The sequence below is a fragment of the Miniopterus natalensis genome, chromosome 6 (genome assembly GCF_054644295.1).
Source record: "Miniopterus natalensis isolate mMinNat1 chromosome 6, mMinNat1.hap1, whole genome shotgun sequence".
In the NCBI taxonomy this organism is placed as follows: domain Eukaryota; kingdom Metazoa; phylum Chordata; class Mammalia; order Chiroptera; family Miniopteridae; genus Miniopterus; species Miniopterus natalensis.
The window spans coordinates 80,133,763-80,155,395 of NC_142086.1; positions in this window are offsets into that span (position 1 = coordinate 80,133,763).

The window sequence follows — 21,633 nt, forward strand, 5'->3', positions numbered from 1 at the left end:
ATCCTAATGCCAGATACGAGGGTATTAGTAGGTAAGGTCTTTGGGAAGTGCTTAAACCATTAGGGTGGAGCTTTTATGAATGGGATTAGTTCCTTACAAAAAGGGACTCCAGAAAGATCCTCAATAGCTTCCACTACTTAAGGACACCGAGAAGGTACAGGCTATAAACTAGGAAGAAGTTTCCTGCCAGAATTCAACTACGCTGGCACCTTTTTTCTTGGACTCCTGTCTACATAACTGTGAGAGTCAAATCTGTTTTTTATAAGCCTCCCAGTCTAGGGTATTTTGTTATAGCAGTCCAAACAACTAAGACTCAAACCCAGGTCATTCTCCTAAGTACTAAACTAAGATATTTTTAATTTTTAAACAGAAATACTCATAAAACAAGGTTATGTATTGATAAAAATAATGTGACCAGAGGCTCACAAGAACCTAACTCTGTCTTTCATCTGGGAGCAGTGGATCACTCTTCACTAACTGAGTGTTCATGGAGTATTTCGCATTGGTCTCAGCCCATCAATAACCAGTGTTGTGGCTGGACCAGCCATGTGGTTCTGAATATGTTTGCAAGACTCTTTTCAACAATAACCATCAAGAAAGTTTGAAAAGATACCAGTTTATTACCTATAAGACCTGGAATTTACACAGCACTCCTGGGACCACATAGAGGTCTTGGGTAGGGAGTGAGAGAGTGCATGGACCTGGAGTGCTGCTTTTATTGGGGTCAAGGATGGGAGCCTTGGTTTTACTGGGTTCACTCTTTATTGGTGAACGTAAAACATAAAAGCAAGAACTTAAAGCACTGGAAAGGAAAACAAAGAGGTAACCCAACTTGTCAGTTACTGAAATCAACCAATATCTTTAGAACCAAGCAGCCCCGGTTGGGGGAGGCAGCCTGGCTCTTTAGTCCTGTGGCTGGAAATGTGTTTTATTGCCCACAGGAGTCTTTGCAGTGGATGCCTAGGCAATCAGAGCTTAAGCCGGGCACTAACATTACAAAAAGAAAGAACAAACATCGGGGCTTACCCTACAGGGAGACTCCATAGAGCATCGCTACCAAAAATGATGAGAATAGACTATATAAACACAAAAAGTGAATGCGATGGCCTTGGGACTTATTTAGTTGTCCCAAGACCCAAGGGTGTCTATATTCTGTACACTTGTATTCCCCTTATGACATAACAGCGGGCAGCCACACAATGATCCGTAAGACCAGTTTCAGCACATTTAGAATACTATAATGCTGGAGATGTTTTATTTTTTTCTATGTCCTTTTAATTGTGGAAATCCCTACTCCCACCCCCTTCCATAGGAAATAGTAATTGAAAAAATGGTTTTTCTAAAAAATTATGTTCAGCAGCACATTTCAAAGTACATCGACTCTTACTGATATCATATATTAAAAAAACACCAAAATAAATTACTTCCTAAAATATGGTTTATGAAAACTATTTACTGTGAACTCTGTTTCTTCTCATTTATCAAAATTGTGTCATTTTCTAGACATAAGCAGCTGGCAGTACTGTTGTCCCAGGAGTGTACAAGCAGAACACGATCTTAAGCCACATAAAAAATAAATGTACTTATCCAAGTGGAAAATATTGCAAGTACGTATGTTATTTATAACACCAATTAGTTCTTGAGTCAACAAATATGATAAATTATTTTTGAAGGAACATATCTTTAGAGGCCAGGCATAAACATATAAATCCGAAAGGAAATCTTCCTAGATTGATCTGGGTAATTCAGTCCACAAGAGTTATTTTATTTGAAATATCTATGAGAGCACAGGTTGCAGAAACTAGAATTGTTTTGCTTTCTTGTATGTCATAAATCTTTCTCTTTGAGTGAATCAACCAAATAGTAAAGGAAGAAATTTTTTTTAAGTATTCATTTTTTTTTTCTAATTGTATCCTCATGAAAAATATTCAATTAGATATCCACATAAGGGATGTGATCCCTAAAGAATCTAAAAAGTGTGAGCAAATCACCAAGTGGAAAGTATAATGCTGAAATCCATGGTAATTTCTGCCACAACACAAAACTTGCATTTGTCTCACTGATGCAGATTACCCTGGAATTTATTGAAATGCAACAGTTACAGTAGGATAGTTAACTTTCATTATAAACCACAGTACTCTGAAATTGATTTATGTTTGATGAAGTATTGCAAATAATTCCTTCCTGTGACACTTTAATTTTCCTAACATATCTTTAATCTACAGAATATTAATATAAGATTTAATGTTGACATGTTACATATTTAAATTTACTGATTTAATCAGATATATTTAATCAACTTTTTATTTGAATACTTAATTGAAATTATTTTGGTTAACATTCTGGATGAACCAGAAAGAAGTTGAACTGCTACATACTGAGTTTGTGGGGGAGGAGGAGACTTTCCTCTACCCTCCTATGTTCTTTTGCCTGATCTAATGACCAAATAGGCATGAGACAGATTAACAAGAGAAAATAACCAAATTTAATTACACATGTATATATGGAAATCCCACATACCTGTAAGAGTCAGAGATCCCACATACATGAGAGGTTAAGAGACAGAAAGGAAAGTCAGGTACATATGGCATTCTTAGCTAAGGATGATTTAAGGCATGTGGTCATCAGAAGGGAGGGAGGCCATTCACAGAATGAGAGCAGATGTTCAGTAGTTAGAAGTTTGCCCTGCCCTATAGATAGATCATAAAAGTTATTTCTGGTGAAAACCGTTATTGTGGGCCAGGCCCCTAATTTAAATTCTTTAGGGAAGAGGTAATAGTTCCTTGTGAGCACACAGGGTCTCTCTGGATTGCCTTCAGCTCAAAATAAGTCACATGTCAAAGTGGCGCATCTTGGGGAGGCCCGTTCTAAACCCCTTTAAGTCCATGCACTCAGAGAGCAATTTGTTTATATTAGGAGTGGCTGTTAATTTGTCTCCAAAAATTATTTTTGCACTAAAAATAACTTTTAAAGGACTAAATATCCAAAACTGAGGGCTTGAAAAAATTAATGCTTTGTTATGCCATAGAGAATATGTAGTCATTAAATTAAGTTTGAGAAGAATCATTAATACTTAGGATTTATATGTTGAATATACATGGAGTGAGCAGAAGAAGCAGTACAGAAAACAAGAGAAAATGGATAAATAAATAACAAGAAAAGATTAAAAGGGTTATCTCAGCTCAATAGAATTTTTTTTCCTTTATATGTTCTTCCAATTTCAGAATTTTCTCACATAAACATGAATTACATTTATGCAAAAAAGTTTAAATGTTTAAAACTTTTAACTCTTTGAGTAATAACAAATCTATTTTCACACACACACAGAGAAGCTATAAGAAAAAGCTCAAGCCCTCTTAACAAGGCACATTGCATTTCTTGATTGGAAAGTGGTTTAGTTTTCATGGGAAGGTCCACATTTCCATGGGTAAAGGTAACAGCTGGAGCATAAGCAATAGGCTCAGAGCTAAAAAGCAAACGTATTATTCACAGGCCCTGATTAGTTACTCAGTAGGTGGCTTAAGTGTGTGCAGTTGAAGTTTATATGCCATTGTGGATAAAGGAGAGGGGGGCAGGAGTCTAGTATTTCAAAGGGAAAACAGACAATTCACAGGTAAGTCAGAAAGAGCCAACGGGTGATAAACAAATTCTTGCTCCACTGAGAAACAATGGGACAGAGAAGTAAGTCTAACAAACAGACTTATTTGGACCCCCCTGACTGGCAGGCTTAATTCAGACATGCTAAGCTAAATATGCTAAGGTGAATAGCTCCCTTTATTTAAGCATATCTTTACCTGAATTCTTTTAGGGAGGTAACGGGAAGGGGCAAAGGTTTTATCTGAGTCTTTAGATTTTTTTAAAAATAATCCACTTAAAGTAATCAATGTTGCAAAAGGCCAGTTTTGGGTGGCAAACTCTGACCCTTCTCAGTCCCTAAAGCCCCTTGGATTGCAGGAAGACTATACTTCTCAGCAACAGGAGTCCCACACATTCACTTCCGGGCAGAAAACCTTGCTTTACTTTCCAGAATAATTTTTATACTTCTCTGTTGTGAAAAAGAACTAATCTCTAGAAAACCTTCCATTTCAGTGGGGGAAAAATGAGTTAAACATCCCTCAGTTGTACCTAAAAACTTGACAATGCTAGAAAGTTTATACCCTAAGGCCAAAGAGGTGACATTCCACTGGCATCAGTCTGCGATAAATATTGGCTTTTGAGAATCTGGCATTGAAGACAAATTTTTAAATAAAAATTTATAAAACTAAATTATATGTTTACATTCATAATTACAGCTGACTCTGAATTACTCTTGAACTTTTTAAAATTCACTTTTAAACAAAATAATAAAGTTTAAATTATGAATGTTAACATTTTAATTTGGAAAAAACCTGCACAGTAGAAAGGAAAATTTAAAAATTGAAGAACCTCTCAATTGCTTCAGTAGGTAAAGAGCAATTAAATTTCCCTTGTTTGTATGTCTACTTTATATTCACTTTCTCTTATATTTTTATAAAGATCTTTAAAATGCTGTTCTTGCCCTGGCCAGTGTGACTCAGTGGGTTTGAGCCGTGTCATCCCATATACTGAAAGGTTGCAGGTTCGAGTCCCAGTTGGGTGCCTACAGTAGGTAACCAATGATGTCTCTCTCTCTCTTTCTCTCTCTCTCTCTCAAATCAATAAACATATCTTTGGATGAGAATTTAAAAAAATAATGTTCTTCATGGTTTTATAAGCATATAAGCAAACATTCTCACAGGTGTCTTTTGCCCTTCAAACATTTTCTTTTATGATGAAATCATTTTGAAAGGCTATAATTAAATCAATGAACCATAAACATTAAGGCAACTGACCAACTAAAGAATTCTTGCTGCTGTACTCAGTGGAAGTAGTTTCTAGGGTTTTGTGTTTAATTCACTCCCTTTTACTGGTTCATAAACCATGAAAGCATCGATTTTATTCAATATTTTTCTTGGCACACTGACTGAATAAGTTCCCACGGAATGAGGCATACTGTTGAGTTATAACTGCACTATGAATATTCTTTCTTACGTGAACATAACTTTATAAAATAGCCAATATGTTTATATTTTTAGACAAGTAAAATATATGCCTATTGCGCATACTGTCGATGCTCTTAAATCTTCGTATCTCTCGAGGCAAAATCAATGACAAAGGGGATATTGCAAAGCTCTTTTGTCTTTTGAAAATAAAAGCATTTTTAGATGAATTTTTAAATAATGAGTCAGAGAAGACTGAATTATGAGTAAAATGACTCTTGCCACTTGTAGACTTTAACAAATAACCCTCAGCTTGTGCTTTTGGGGAAAGTGGTTCCCCCACCATGTTCCCTTCTGTCTCTCTTTATGTTCCAACAACCTTAGGTCATTGGTGCGTGGCTTCCTTTGCACAATCTTCAGTATGGAGATCTTTTGAAACACAATAATGTGAGAAAGGGTAGCCAGACAGCATAAAGGTGGACAGTGCAGCAACATTCGAGATCAGTCGTTGAACATGGATGCAATTCAGAGGGATCATAAACTTGGCTGCAGAAAAAAAATATTTTTGTTCACTAATTTGTAATTGAAATTTGCCTGGTAGGACTTTTGATCCTGTCCCAAACATCCACTGAGACACTTGGTTCTTGAAATTCGGTCCTGTCTGAAACATCCACGAAGACATATGGCCTACGCCAAAATGTACATGAAATTTGGTACTGTCAAAAATATCTACACTTAGAAAATGTCCATTACATCTATATATGTTTTTGGTTTACAGAATTAATACATAAAATTAGCATCATGTTTTACAGGCCCAATAATTTTGTTGTGGCTTTATTACCAATAATAACTCTACTTGCCTTGGCAGCCTATACAAGGATATTTTGGCCTCGACAAAATATCTCCATGGACATTTTGGACCAAAAGCAAATATCAAGAACTTTTTGGTGTGGACCAAATGTCTCTGTGGACATTTTGGATAGGAACTAATGTCCGTTAATCAAATTTTCACATTTCCTCAACGAAAGTAGGCAACAAATTATAAAACTATTAGGATTAACTATTACTTGTCACCAATATAAATCACATCATTTCATATAAGCCTACAGTTGTTGAAGATATCTCAAAAAATAAACTAATTACTGCTTTGATACTATAATTGGTTTTAGAACTGACATTATTTCTTATTTAACATGTTAATGAAGAAATACATTGATATTCATGTATATTAAATATTAGTATAATTGTAGATTTCATATGAAATGTATTTTATGTCATGAACTTACAATTCTGCTCTAAGAAGGAGGTGTGCGGATCAAAACAAGGTTAGGAATCCCTGCAATTTTTTTTTCAGCATAGTATGGGTGCTAACTGATATTTGTCAATTCTCTCCTCTATGGTCATTTTTAGATTTCTACCTTTAGCTAGTAAAATACCTTTGCTAGTGGAGTTACCTGGGTTTTTATTTTTGAGTCGCCTTGCCTTTGACAGGGCCTATTTGCTAAAATTTCCCTTCAAGTGTCATTTAACATGAAAACACATCCTCTATCCACTCTATAAGCAAAATGTCTGAAATATAATTTCAAAATATACCCTAGCACTAGACTCTTCTATTCGCCCTGTATTTTCCAATATGTTATGTTGCTCACAATTGGAACTGTTATGGCGTCTACTGTGAATGTTCATTACCCAGGCCATGCCGGGCGTCCCTGCTTCTCACCATCTTCAGTGTTATCACTTCAGTCTAAGAAACTATCATCTCTTACCTGGTTCTTGCAATCGAAGCCAAGTTGATCTTCCCACTTCCAAATGAATGTCTCCTCTGGCTTATAGACAATACTGCACTCAGAGATTTCCTTCTGATTTAGAAGTTCTGGGTTAAGTCCAGAGATTTTCAGGTGATGTTGATGCTGCTATTCTGTAAGTCATGCTTTAGAAAAAATTTAGAGCCCATTTAAGCAAAATGCTAACCCAAAACCTGTTCCTTGATCTCATTTACTTATTATTATTTTTAAATTTATCTTTATTGTTGAAAGTACTACAGATGTCCCCTTTGATCCCCACCACCACCCCGCATCCGCCCCCAGGCCTTCAGACCTTGTTTACTTTAAATCTGTTATTGATTAACCTCAGTGCTTGCCCCCATAAATATACTGTCCCTTCTTTCCTTAACCAATCAAAACATTTAATGTCATTTAAGTGTTGCATTGTTGTTCAACTTAAGGGAGAGGGGTTACACAGAGCAAAGGGAATATAAACTTAGAAGTAACCGTCGTAACCCATTACCAGAAAAAATAATTTAACTAAAAAGGGTATGAATGAGATAAAATAATAAACTTTTTCCTTGAGCAAGTTAACTTATTTAATATATATTAGAGTGATTCAAAACTACTTACTAATAATAAAATCCATGCACAAATCATCTTGTAACCCATCTCCGAGACTTGAAGGGGAGAGGCTGAAAGTTCTCAGGGTATAACAACACTGGGTCACTCCTTAATTGACAACAAGTTTGCATCATACAAATGCTGAGTCACTATTAACAAGTTTTCTTCATGGAGTTGCTTTTCCTAAGACATAAATGTTCTTTTCGAATACATTTAAATTAATAGTCCGGTGCCTCTGTCCAGGGAACATGTGTCTGTGGTGAAGGCCTCTGCTTATGGCTTTTAAGGAGCAACTTTGCCCAGGTGTCTTCCCGAAGTAGGATGAATGTTCTCTGTAAACCTTCCTCTCCAGGAAGCTGCTCTGTCACTGCCTGAGGTAGTTACTGTGTGAGCAGGTGCACGCAATTTCTGTATTAAAATAAAAAGATCAAGAAAACGTAATCCAAATTTCCCATTTTTTACAACCTGTTATTGAAACACCTGACACTGTTAAAGCGGACAAAAGAAATATCAAACACCCTGACATTTTATTTATGTTGAGAATAATTTCTTTTTTATAAGAAACATGTCAACACAAAAGATAACATGCCTCTAAAATCTTCACAGGCAAGGTACACTGAAATAGAGCATTATTGTTTAGATGAAATATCCCTTATCAGAACAGACTGCTGGTTCTATAAATAGGCTGTATTATTAAAGAGAAAAGAAGTACTTTTACTTCAGGCAGCCAGCACGGCCACGGCCTATTGACTGAAATATATTATATTTTTATCAAATTGGCATTTTTATTAAGATTGGACCGCTTTAAGTATTATTACCATTAAAGATGCAAATTAGAACTTTAAGAATGGTGGACCAGAGTAGGCAGATCCATTTAAATATGAGCTCTTTTGTTTAAAATCATAAGATACCATATAAAGCACATAATGTCTGAGTCTCAGATTCTTACAAAAATTGGATATAAAAGTTATGTGTTTATCTACCTTTGAGATTATGAAGAGTGAATTAAAAATAAAGGAAATGTTATATAAATTTAAATAATTATGTAAATGCAAAGCATTTTTAATTCATTGTAATGGTTAAAATTGGGGAAAATAAAATAAAGCCTAACCCCAACACTAGCTAATTGCTAAATGCTACATCAAAATGGATTCTAAATGTTATTGACTCACTATGCAGATAATTTTTTTAATGTGCATATGTCACCTTCTGGAATGACACATTTTACAATAAAACCTAAATATTGTCAAATTAATATTTTCCTTTTAAGTTATTGCTCCATTTTGACATTTTCTCTTAATGTTTTAGTGATAAACTAATATTTTGCATTTTTTTACACAGTGTTACAATGGGGTCTAATTTTTTGATAAAAATATGTTATTCTAATATCCCTGAAAAAAAGAAACTTTATAATTGAAAATAATTTTATTTAGAAAATTATTTCGATGAATAGGACCTTCATAGTATATTTTCAACCTTAGTATTGGGTAGTGGAATTTTTATTTTGAGGGAGTTTTTATTTTCTCTATCTCAGGTGGAGAAAAAATAGTAATAAATTCTTCTTCTGATTTCATGGATATTTACAGTCTAAACAAATTTATCGTTAATTCTACTGTTACTGGTGAAACAACAGTAACAAACTGATTAGGAAAAAGGTGAATTTGGATGAAGATTTATAGGAGTTGGTGTTTGAGTCTCAAAACTATTCTCATTCCTGAGCCTATGCTATATGCCAGGACCTCTTCAAATGGCAGTGAACCTATTAACTCCATCAGGCCTTATTCTAACTCAGTAAGTTATATATTACTATTTCCCCATTGCACTAAGGAGGAAAATAACACTAAGCTCAATTGCCCATACAATCCTAAAATATAGGAAAAAACAGTGTTATGCTAAAGGAAATGAGTAATCACTGGTGGGTCAAGGAGCAAGTATTTTTTATTCATATATATGTATATAATGATATTGACTTGTAGGGCTACAAAAGGATTTGTTGATTCAAAAGTTTATGGCAGGGACAATAGTGTGGTGAAGGCCAAAGGAGGGAGAGACATGGGTGGGTGGAAGTGGGCAAAAGGAGAGAAAATGCTGGGCATCTACAATAGTGTCAACATTAAAAATTTTTAATAAAAGAAAAGTTTATTTGTTTTTATTTTACCAGAGATTTGGGGAAAAATGCATTAAAAGGAAAAATCATCAACATTATCATCATTGGAATCCATTTTAAATAATTGATATTGATATTGCATTAACCTTCAGTTAATCTTTGTTCCAACTAATGCACAAAGAACAGCTAATGACTTGCCATCCCCCTGAATGTTTATTGAACTAATGAGTGAATGCATCTAACTCACCAAGTGGATTTGATTTTCTGCTAAGGATTGGCTTAGAAAGAATCTTGTAAACCATCCGGGAATTGCTTTATGAGAACTGGAGAACACTCAAATATATGAGCACACAAAATTAACAGCTTTGCAAATTTAAGTTAATTAAAATATGACCTATTTCTTTTTAAATGTTTTTTCTATAGATGTTTTAATGTGCTCAAAATTATCCTTGATGCTATAATTTTTATTTGTCATGACCTCGAGGCTTTGAATTTGTATTCCCAAACCCAGGCATAAAATGTTTTTTTTAATTTATACTTTACAAAATATTTTTTATTCAGAGTTATAAAAGTGAAGCTATTTGATTTTAGTATGGTTTTAAAAAATATGCTATTATTAGCTTTATACATTTAAATCTTCAGCACATGCCTCAGGATTTTCTGCATCTGATAAGCACAATTGCATTATACACAACGAATAGCATTAACTGTAAAATATTTAAGAAGGTGAATTCCTTCATAGAAATTCAACACTGCAAAGCCTGATAAATTTACTTTAGGCTACTGCATATTTAGTCTCTCTATAATTCTACGAAAACTAATACCTGAAGAATAATCTTAGAAGAAAATTGGTCCCTTACGTAAGATACTCTTTACTACTTATAAATTTATTTTACAGGAGAATATTGATCCCTGAATGTGGCAAATTTCAATGTAAATATTTATCTGACATTCTTATCTTTCATAGACTATGGTTTCTAAATATAAATAAACTGCATCAAGTGAGACAATGCATGTGAAAACATGTAAATGTATAAATTATCTCATCAATATAAAATATTATTGTTACTTACTATTACTTTTTAACTTTGCTATTGTTTTCTTACATTTACAGAGTAGCAATGGCCATACATGATATAAATTATATGAATTATTCTTCAGCGTTTGAAGCAATGATGTGTTCCAGTATTCTATTTTCTCATAGAAGAAACTTTCGTATTTCAAACTTAGTGTAACACTGTGCTAATAATAGTGCATCTGCTCAGGGACAACTGAAATGAAGGCTATGGATGGCATTAACATTTATAAACAACCAAATAAAAAAAGATAGACCCCAGATTGTAGGTATAATACTCCATTTATTTCACGTTTTGTTTAAAATGTGAGAAACGATCTAAAATTAGAAGTCTTTATAGAATTAAAAAAGTAATGAAGGAGCTCAATATAGTACAAATTAACTGCAATAATAAAGGAAGATTGTGGGCAACACTATGACAACAAATTTTAAAACTTAGATGAAATGGACCAATTTCTGGAAAAACACATATCTCCAAACTTTACATGAAGGGAAAAACAGATCATTCAAATAGGCCTATATCTATTAAACAATTTTAATCAATAGTTAACTTTCCAAAAAGAAGACAGTAGGCACTAAAGAATTCACTGGTACAGTCTACCAGATATGCAAAAAAGAAATAGTAGTTTACTATATATTCGTCCCAAATTTTCATAATGTAGAAACAAAAAGAATACTTGCTAATGAATCTTGTGAGTCAGGAATTACCCTCACGCCAAAGTCAGATAAAATATTACAAAAAAAGAAAACTATATAGCTGCATCTGACAAAACACAACACCCAGTCATAATAAAAAGTCTATGCAAACAAAGAACGGTGGGGCAGGGAGCTTTCTCAGACTAATAAAGGACATCTCCAAACAAGCTACAGCTAATGTAAAACTGAATAGTGTGAAAATAGACAATTTCCTTGTAAGATGGGAAACAAAGCAATGAAGTGCTCTCACTACTCCTATTGAACATCTACTGGAAGTCATGTCTAGTGCAACAAGAAGAGGAAATAACATATATACAGGTTCGGAAGGTAAAGAAAAACTGTCTCTGTGTACAAATGACATGATTATCTTTGTAGAAAATCCCAAAGAATCAACCCAAAACTCCTGGAACAAAGCAGATAGTAGAGCAATATCACAGGGTACATGATAGAAATTATATATGTAATCAAGTAGGAATGAGATCATTAGGGTGAACTCATTGAATATAACTTATGTACTTACAAGAAGAGGAAAATTTTGACAGAGACAAATAGGAAGAACATATAACAAGAGACAGAGACTGAAGCAATGCAACTGTAAGCCAAGGAACACCAAGGATGGAAACCTAACACCTCAAGTTAGGACAAAGCAAGGAAGGATTATACCCAAATCTCACACAGTGCATGGCTCTGTTGGCAACTTGAATCTAGACTTCCAGGGCTGTGAGAGGCTAGACTTCTATTATTTTAAGCCACCAAATCTGTAAGACTTTGCTACAGCAACCTTAGGAAACTAATACACATGTTTTAGATATGAAAGTCAATTCTTTTTCTCTATAAGGCCCATGAGACTTAAAAGTGAACTGAGCATTAGAATTAGGATTGTTATTTTTTCAATTTTGAGTAATTCATTTTTTATTACAAAGGATAGCTATTATTTACTGCTTTATTTTCTTAATATTTCAGTTCCCTTATTGCAACATAATTGTCTTGTCAGTTTTGAAAGTTATGGATGAAAGTTAATATTTTCCTTATATTATTTGTATTCTCCAAGCTATGTATAATGCTTATGCACTGTACTTAAATCAGAAATCAAAACACAGTATTTATATTTTTAAAGACAAGCAACTTTAAAGTGAAGAAGGATATCTCTATTTATACCTTTCAGGGCTTCTTTATTGTTTCTTCAATTATTTTTAGGGGTTGTCACCTCAGTCTCACAAATTCTGTCCACCCAAGACTGGGAAGTGAGTCTTGGTAATAGGAGACCTTGCTAATTGAAGACTGTCCATCCAAATCTGAAGTCAGAGAGGCACATGTGGGTGTCATATGCCCTCCTTTGTCCTGCCCTACAGTGATAATACGTGTAGGCTTCAAAGGGAAATCTTCTTTTAACCCTTATTTTTATTTTGGCAAATATCCCTAGCTAATTGCATTTGTTAAGGTTGGTATTTTGAAATGCCATCAAACCTGCAGAGTTTAAAGGATATTCCACAGTGTACAGAAATATCCAAAGAGAACAGATTTGTTTCTAACCAATTAGTATGGTTAGTTATCTCACAAAATACAGGATCCCTTCAAGGCAGTGTTTGCCGATTAAAAAGTCATTGTGGTAACAGTGAAATGCCAGAATTTTGAGTTTCTAATATATGTATTTAATATGTGGCATACATGCATCCCTAAAGATCTTCTCAATTAAGAAAATAACAATTTTGCATTAAGTTAACCTCATCAGTATGTATGTTCAAGAATGAAAAACACCTTGAAATTTTTAATGATGAAAACATTTTAACTGCACATAAACAAAAACTTGGTTGAGAGTAGAAATTTAACATAATTTAGTAGCTGCTTCATTGAATGGTCAATATGAAAGCAGCTTATAAGCATATCACTTGCAACAATTTTACAGATGGAAATAGAAAAATAATTTTAATGATTCTAATTTCTTACCCTAATTTTTCTTCTCAAAAAATTAAGCATGTTTTTTGTTGAAAGTCTATTGATTTCAACATTAATCTGAACAACCTCTCCTTTAATATTTAAAATATTTTTTCAATCTCAATCCTCACCAGTTGTCATTTTTCCTTTAAAACAATGTAATGTGTATATATAAACACATATATATGTATGTATACATACATGTATATGAATGGCTTTTAAGTCATTCATTAAAAATGATTGAAATTAATCATTGCTCTCATGAACCTAATATTATTGTAGAAAATGGATAAGCAAATGAGAACTTTAATAGGCAAGATAATATTGAAATTAATCATTTTTATGATTTGTTATCATTTATTATTAATTAAAAATTAATTTTGCTGATAAAAAATTAATCCTTAAAAATGATTAATTTTAAAGACAGAGATATTACAAATTCCTCAAGAAACACGAGATTATGTGTATTCTCTGTGTTGTAAGGCCCTCTGTCTCAACTAAAGTTTGCAAAATCCTCTTTTCTTTCTTTTCAAAAGGCAATTATTAGAGGGTATTTTGTGTCACAACTATATAAAAATCTCTAATTTCAGTGTGAGGCAACTGTGATGTGATACCATATGAGCATGAGACTGCTCATTTTTTTATGCATGAAGATTCTGTTTAAAAAGACAAAATGATTTTAATTAGAAATGGGTAGTGTGATTTTAAAAAAATCACTGTAGGAGAAAATAAGGACACGGCACAAAAAGATTGAGATGAGATGGTCATACACAGGTACATGGGACTTGAAGAACATATCATTTTGCAGAATAAATGAAGGTATACCTTGCATTTTAAGATGATAATTCATATAAATTACATGACATTTATTTGATTTTGTCCCTGGGCCTTTGCCATATTTGCTTCGTTACCATGAAGCTTCTTCAATTTTAGGTTCAATATTGAACTCTTTGAACTACTTAATTCTAAATCCAGCAGAATAAGTCTAATTAGTCTGAATCATTAATAAAGCTGCTCATTCACTGAGTTGTAGAGAGCACAACCAAGTGTCCTGAATTTTTTCAGCATTTCAGTACATTACAATAGTGCCCACAATAGAAAGATCAATGCTCTCATGAACCTAATATTGTTGTAGAAAATGGATAAGCAACTGAGAACTTTAATAGGCAAGATAATATTACCGTAAGTGCTACGAGAGAGAAAAATAATTAATAGTCTGAAGGCTGTGCTATAATTGGTGGTCTGGGGACAATCTTGATAAGAGAGTAAGTTTATTAAAATCAAGGACCAGTGCCCAGCTGGGCATGGCTCAGTGGTTGAGCATCAACCTAGGGTCCAGGAGATCGAGGTTTGATTTCCGGTCAGGGCACATGCCTGGGTTGTGGGCTCTATCTGCAGTCAGGGGCATGGAGGAGGCAGCCACTCAATGATGACTGTCTCATCATTGATGTTTCTATCTCTCTATTTCCCTCTCTCTTCTCTCTCTGAAATCAATAAAGATATATTAAAAAAAAAAAAAAAAATCAAGGACCAGTAATAAAAAACACACAACTACTGTGGTTGGAGACAAAAGAATTAGAAAGTAAATGGTAGGAGATGGAAGCCTGGGACAAATCACATTAGCCTTCTTACACCAAGGTAAAGCATTTAGATTTTCTTATAAATACATTAGGAAGACACTGGATGGTTTTCATTTGGTTATCATATTTTCCCTATGTTTATGATTGCTACAAGATATATCATATTGGGGTGTTGCTCATCAATACTAGGAGCCAGAGAGGATACTGTTTGAGCTATTGTCTTTGGTCTGCTGATAGATAATGGTTAGTTTGAGCCAGGGTGGTTGAAATGGAAGAAAAGAGAAGTGTACCTATTAAGGTATATTTGTAAGAAGGAGTTTAAGGGAGTGTGTGACAGTTAATTTTATGTGTCAACTTGACTAGATCACAGGATGCACAGATGACTGGTTAAACATTATTTCTGAGTGTCTGTGAAGGTGTTTCCTGCTTATCACTTGAATTTGTAGGCCAAGTAAAGTAGCCCTCTTCCTTGTGGATAAGCAGCATCAAATCCCTTGAGAGCCTAAATAGAATCAAAATGTGGATGATGGGAGGAGTCACTCTGCCTGACTGCAGGAGCTGGGAAAATGACCTTTCATCTTCTGCACCTCAACACCCCTGGTTCTCAGGCTTTCAGACTCAGAAATCTACACAATTGTTGTTCAAGCCTCATGCCTTCAAACTATACCACCAGTCTTACTGAGTCTGTAGCTTGCAGAGGACAAATCATGGAACTACTCAACATCTGTAATTGCATGAACCAATAGATTATAATATATATATATACACATATATATATCTTTATGTTATTGGACCACTCCTGTGGTGACTGGGGCTGGCCCTACTCCGGCATGGTATAGTACCTTTCTCATGTCAGGCAACCTCTAGGTCCTTGACACCTGCAGGAAAAAACATTAAGATACAAGCTCAGGTGAAAGTGAGAGTAAGTTTATTAAAGCTTGGAACAGTGAGACAAAGGAAAGGCCCTTGGAGAGGGGAACAGTGGATGAAAATTGAAGCACTGATTATGGGAATCTCTTAAATAATATATGCTGTAATATGTGTTTTAAGATTCTCTCTTTGTCTTTAACCTTTTGTATTTTAATTATGATGTATTTTGGTGGAGGCCTCCTTGGGTTCATCTTGTTTGGGACTTTCTGTGCTTCTTTGTCTTGCATGTCTATTTCCTTCACCAGGTTAAGGAAGTTTTCTGTCATTATTTTTTTCAAATAGGTAGTCAATTTCTTGCTCTCTCTCTTCCCCTTCCTGTACCCCCATGATGCAAATGTTGATATGCTTAAAGTTGTCCTTACACTATCTTCATTTTTTTGGATTCTTTTTTCTTTTTGCTGTTCTGATTGTTTGTTTTTTGCTTCCTTATATTACAAATCACTGACTCGATTCTCTGCATCATCTACTCTACTGTTGATTCCCTGTAAATTATTCTTCATTTCAGTTAGTGAAGCCTTTATTTCTGATTGGTTCTTTTTAAGTTAGTTACCTAGAAAGGAGCTCTCAGAAGACAGTTGATTTCTCAACAGAAACTTTGCAGACCAGAAGAGAGTGGCAAGAAAAATTCAAAGTGATGAAAAGGAAAGACCTACAAGCAAAATTACTCTACCCAACAAAGCTATCATTTAGAGTTGAAGGACATATAAAGAGCTTCCCAGACAAGAAAAAGCTAAAGGAGTTCATCACCACCAAACCAGTATTACATGAAATGTTAAAAGGTCTTTTTTTAAAAAGAAGGAAAAAAAAGATAAAAGGTATGAACAATAAAATGGCAATAAATACATATATATCAACAATTAAATCTAAAAGTCAAAATAAACCAACAAGCAGAATAGAAAGGACTCAAGATACAGGGAACATTTTGAAGGCTGCCAGATGGGAGGGATGTTGAGGGAATGAATGAAAAGGTGAAGGGATTAAGCAGTACAAATTGTTTGTTACAGAATAGTCTTGGGGATGTAAAGTACAGCATATGGAATATTGTCAATAATATTCTAATAACTACATATGGTGTCAGATGGGTGTGAGATTTATCAGAATGATCATTTAGTAAGTTATATAATGTCTAATCACTGGGATATACATCTGAAATTAATATAATAATGCATGTCAATTATGTTTGAATAATAAAAATGATTTACAAATAAATAAATATTATGTGCTTTAAAAATGAGAAAAAGACCAATACATTACCTGCAAGGAGCATAGATTTTTTTTTATTATTTATTTTTCTACTTAACACACTAGAACTGATTTTATGCTGGAGAAAGAGATAAAAGAATGAATTAGGGATTTAGTCCTTAATAAGGAAAATAGATGATATTCAATTTGAGAAATTAGAGAATTTTAAGAAATGGAGACAGCTCATTCATAATAACCAGAAAGGGGCAGTAATTGAAGCTCTGAATGAAGTATATCAGTAGATACAATGGTAAGAAATCTGGAATTTTTGAATCAAGGTGTGCTTTTCAGATCATTACTGATGTGCTGTAAAAGCAATGTTCAGCTCAGTTCTCAGGACCATTGGGCTCTAAGAAGTTTGTACCTGCCTTCTAGACATAACCATCTCTGTTCTAAACCCAACCCTACTGCCGTTCAATCTGCTCTGTCTCACGTACTGAATGCCAACATTCTCTAACAATTTCTTATCTATTTTTTGCCATACTCATTTAATTCAATAAATGTCAAGGGCTGATGTTTAAGAAGTGATACAGTAGACATTTTAAACAACACATTAAAATGACAGAGTTGCAGCTTGTGTTTATCACTAATGGTGTTTGAAATAGATTTTAAAGCAGAAGATGATTTCTCAAATGCGATGGAAAAGAACGGTGCTTTTATCTCTTTTTTTGTATCCCCCCAGGGAATAATGTGTAACTTTGCATATTTTTTACCCCTTGAAGAGAACTGAAAATTTAATTATTAAAACAGCTATTTAAATTCTGTGCTTTCAACGTATTTCTTACCTTCTGCAGCACAAAAGCAACTTATATAGTTTTAGAAATATATAGTTACAGAACACGCATGTAAATATATCATTGTTGTTTTGTGGAGAAAGAACTCACTGATCCCTCCTAAAATCTCGCAGCTGAGATTGTTTTCCCCTTGAGGTTTTGTGGATTAGAGATCCAACCTGTTGTTTTATCTATTCCACTCTAGTGACTGAAATAATAATTATAGAAGAGGTATAGTAGACATAAAGGCACTCTCTCAGATCTTCAGAGTTTCTGCTTTAAAAACCTAAGACGGTTCTTCCAAGAGTCACTGTTTCAGAGAACTGTGTCAGATAAGTCAAACTTTAAGTGCCCTTTGTTGGAAAGGAAATGCTTGCTAGGTGGCATTCTAATGGAACATTGGTCCAAGAACTGTTTGAGACAAGGAAATTAGTTTGGGGTTTAAAGGCTCAGAATTGAAGCTATAAATCATTCTTCTCAGAAGGAAATTTGATTTACTCCTATGGTCCACCTGGCTTATGTAACCAAGGGCAAAGGTCATAATAATTTAATAAACATTAAAAAAACAGTAAAATTACATATTCCCCATCTTGTATTTTTCAAAACCTTAAATTTTCTTTACTATTGGTTTCTCAGTGGATAACCTGATCACGAATAATTTTTCCATCATCTGATTATACAAACACAGAGAAATTATGGTAAATAGTATTACCCTAATGACATATCAACACTGTAAATCATGACAGTTATAGTTGAATTGCAGGTGCTTTAGAAAAACAAAGAACATGTTTTATTTGAGGGACAAATTTAAACTTTATTATATAGCAGAGCCTTTGAAGTACTATCGAGTGTATGAACTGGGGATGCAGAAACGCAACTTTCAGCTTCAGGAAGGAACTTTAAATGCTTAAATCACAATGTGAGTTTGCTTAGAGGAGGAAACGTTAAAAGCTATACATATAAATGTATTTTCTTAGTTCCTCTTTCATTCATCATTTCAATTTCTTCTTCACCCAAACACATTGATCCTGATCAACGTTATAACTCACAGTTAAGGAAGATGCATACAATAGCTGACTTGGTCCTTTCTGGAAGATACATTTCCTTGTTTCCCATCCCTAGCAAATTCATTAGCATTCTCTCTCTTTTCCTGCTGCTCCCTCATTCCTCACAAACTTGCCAGGTTGGAAACAGTGTCAGTGGGAGGATCAGTTCCAGGTTCGGGTGACTCAAGCACCACATGGAACCTCTTTAATGATTAACTTGGAAAACACTGAAATATCAACATTCGCTGACATTCAAAGGCTATCTATCCATAGATCTTTTAAAAGTCACTGTGTAAATGGACACCTGGTAAGGCAAGGACTCAAGATGCTCCATTTTCATGCACTACAAGGCATAACTCCAGGGCTCTGATATTTATTGTTACCATTTGTGGCTATGCAGGGAAGTGACAGGAGAGATATATTTGTTTACCTCTGAACTAAAGTCCTGTCACAATAACCACAACTTCCAGATCTAACAGCAATGGGATTCCAGGTCATCAGCTTTGAATGCCACAAAGCAAACAGCTGCAACCTGATTTTCAAAAGAGTCTGTATCATTTTTCCCAGGTGCATTTAAAATTGAAGTAGCTTCACTGGTCTCCTTTGCCATCATAGTCATAAAGGTAATATTGCAGCAAATAATCATATGTATTACATTTAATAGCATGGTTTTATTTGCTATAATAATAGTAGTTGTGTTTCTTGACATAGTAAATTGCCCAGAAACTTATTATAAAAAGAACTGGGGGGGGGGGGGGGGTTGCAGTTTAGAAGCCAGTGAGATTCACAGTTACAAAGCAAGGCATTTGCCTTATAACAAAATAAAAATATATTATTTTCAATACTTATTTCCAGATATTTTTACAGCAAAAAAAAAATTGGTTCTCTATACAGGCAAAAAATAATGTTACTGAGGTAGAGTCACCTTTCTTTTTTTCTTTTTCTTTTTTCTTTTTAATATATCTTAACTGTTGAAAGTATTACAGATGTCTTCTTTTTCCCTCCCTTGGCCCCCCTTCACCTCACACCCTGCCAGATATTTTTTTCTTTTCTTACACAAAATAATTCAAATTACATTTACTTTAGAATAATATAGGACCTGTTACAATAGTCACTTTTACTTGGCAATACCAAGGTTATATTCTAAGTAGGAAAAGAGAAAACAAAAAAGTATTGCTGCTGAGGGTAGTAGCAATATGAATTTTTTTATACATATTTTATTTTACCTTGTCCCCAGTCATTTAGCATATAATCTTAAAATCAAAAGACCAGAGTCAGTCTAGGAATGATAAAGATGAGTGACAGCTGCCACATTTTAATGTAAAGCAGAGATGCTGGTGGGGCCGGGCAAGCTGCCTTCTTTATTTAGCACGTCCTATTCCCAAGGGAAACACTTGTGAGCTTCTTAAATCTCGAAAGCTATAGAGTAAAAAATGGGTACCTGAGGCTGGAACATCATTAAGCCTCCATGGGTGAGGCACTGGATTTCAACAAGAGCTCATCATCATTGGAGTGACATTGGTTAATAAGACTATATAGGTTTCAAGTGCACATTTCTATGATACATCATCTGTATATTGCATTGCGTGCCCACCACCCAAAGTCAAATCTTCCATCACCATATATTTGACACCCTTTACCTGTTACTGTCCCCCCCACCCTCTTCCCTCTGGTAACCACTGTACTGTGATCAGTGTCTGTAAGTTTTTGTTTGTCTTGTTTGTTTGTTGCTTTCAGTTTTATATCCCACATATGCATGAAATCATATAAAACCAAGTACAAAAAAGTGGTATCTTCAGCTGCCACCCTTTGCATGCTGCTTGCCTTTTCTGCGGTAAGAGGTCAAAAATATAGCAATTTTTTCTTGACTGCCAGACCTCAGAGATTAGAAGGACTTCTATTAAATCCTAACTCATTTGCTGGTTGTAAAGGGTGGAAGAGTTTGTTCCACTAATGTACTTCTTTAATTGCAGCTTTCCCCTGTGGAGGAATTGGAATGGTCCCTTCTGGCAATTATGAGGTGGAAATTACGAGCAAATAACACATGAATTCAGATCTATATAGCTTCAGCAAATAAAGCATAGTAAGGTGTAGAAGTAATGGAACAATACAATAGGACATTTTAACTTTCTTCATTACAAGGTATGCTCAAAGCCTTAGCAGTCAAATTTATTGTTTCAAGGGTTAAGTAATAGCAGCCAAGAGGTCCTGTCATCTCCTGGCTGGAGAATAGAGAATGCAAAGGGAGCACTGAGGTGGAAAAAGCTGTGTGAGCACTTGCTATGGCAGCTAGAGAGACTTATTTTCTCTCACTCTCCTTTGTTTACTTGCCTCAGAGTTTGTTTTCAGCCCTTGTGCCTGTCTTAGCAACTGGAAGGCCCAGTGCTCAAAGGATCACTGCCCTGCCCCCTCACATTTCACTTTGTATTTCTTGGCATATCTCCCACCTCTTCACCCAGCATCCACTAGGGACTGGGTACTTGGGTGTCTGTATCCATTAATAGTATAAAAATCCAAACCTTCTTTCCCTGCTGTTTCTATGTGTATTCAGATAGGCTACCTTGACTGTAAGACCTTGACCCCACCCCAAATCTTTAAAGTAGCTGAGGCCTTGGTAGAGGAGTAGTAAACCCTCAGGGGAACAGTGAAAAATGTATGTCCTCACCAGCAAATTATTCACATTTCCTTCAGGTTCAAGCCTAACACCAGCTGCTCTACCCAAAGCCTTGCTCCAGCATTAGGAATCAACTGTATTTTTCCTTTCCTTACGAAGGCTAAAGCCAAATCCAGGAGCAACAATTAGACTACTTATGTCAACTTCCCTGTACACAGCTAACTCCCATCTTCTGATTCTTCCTTAAAGGG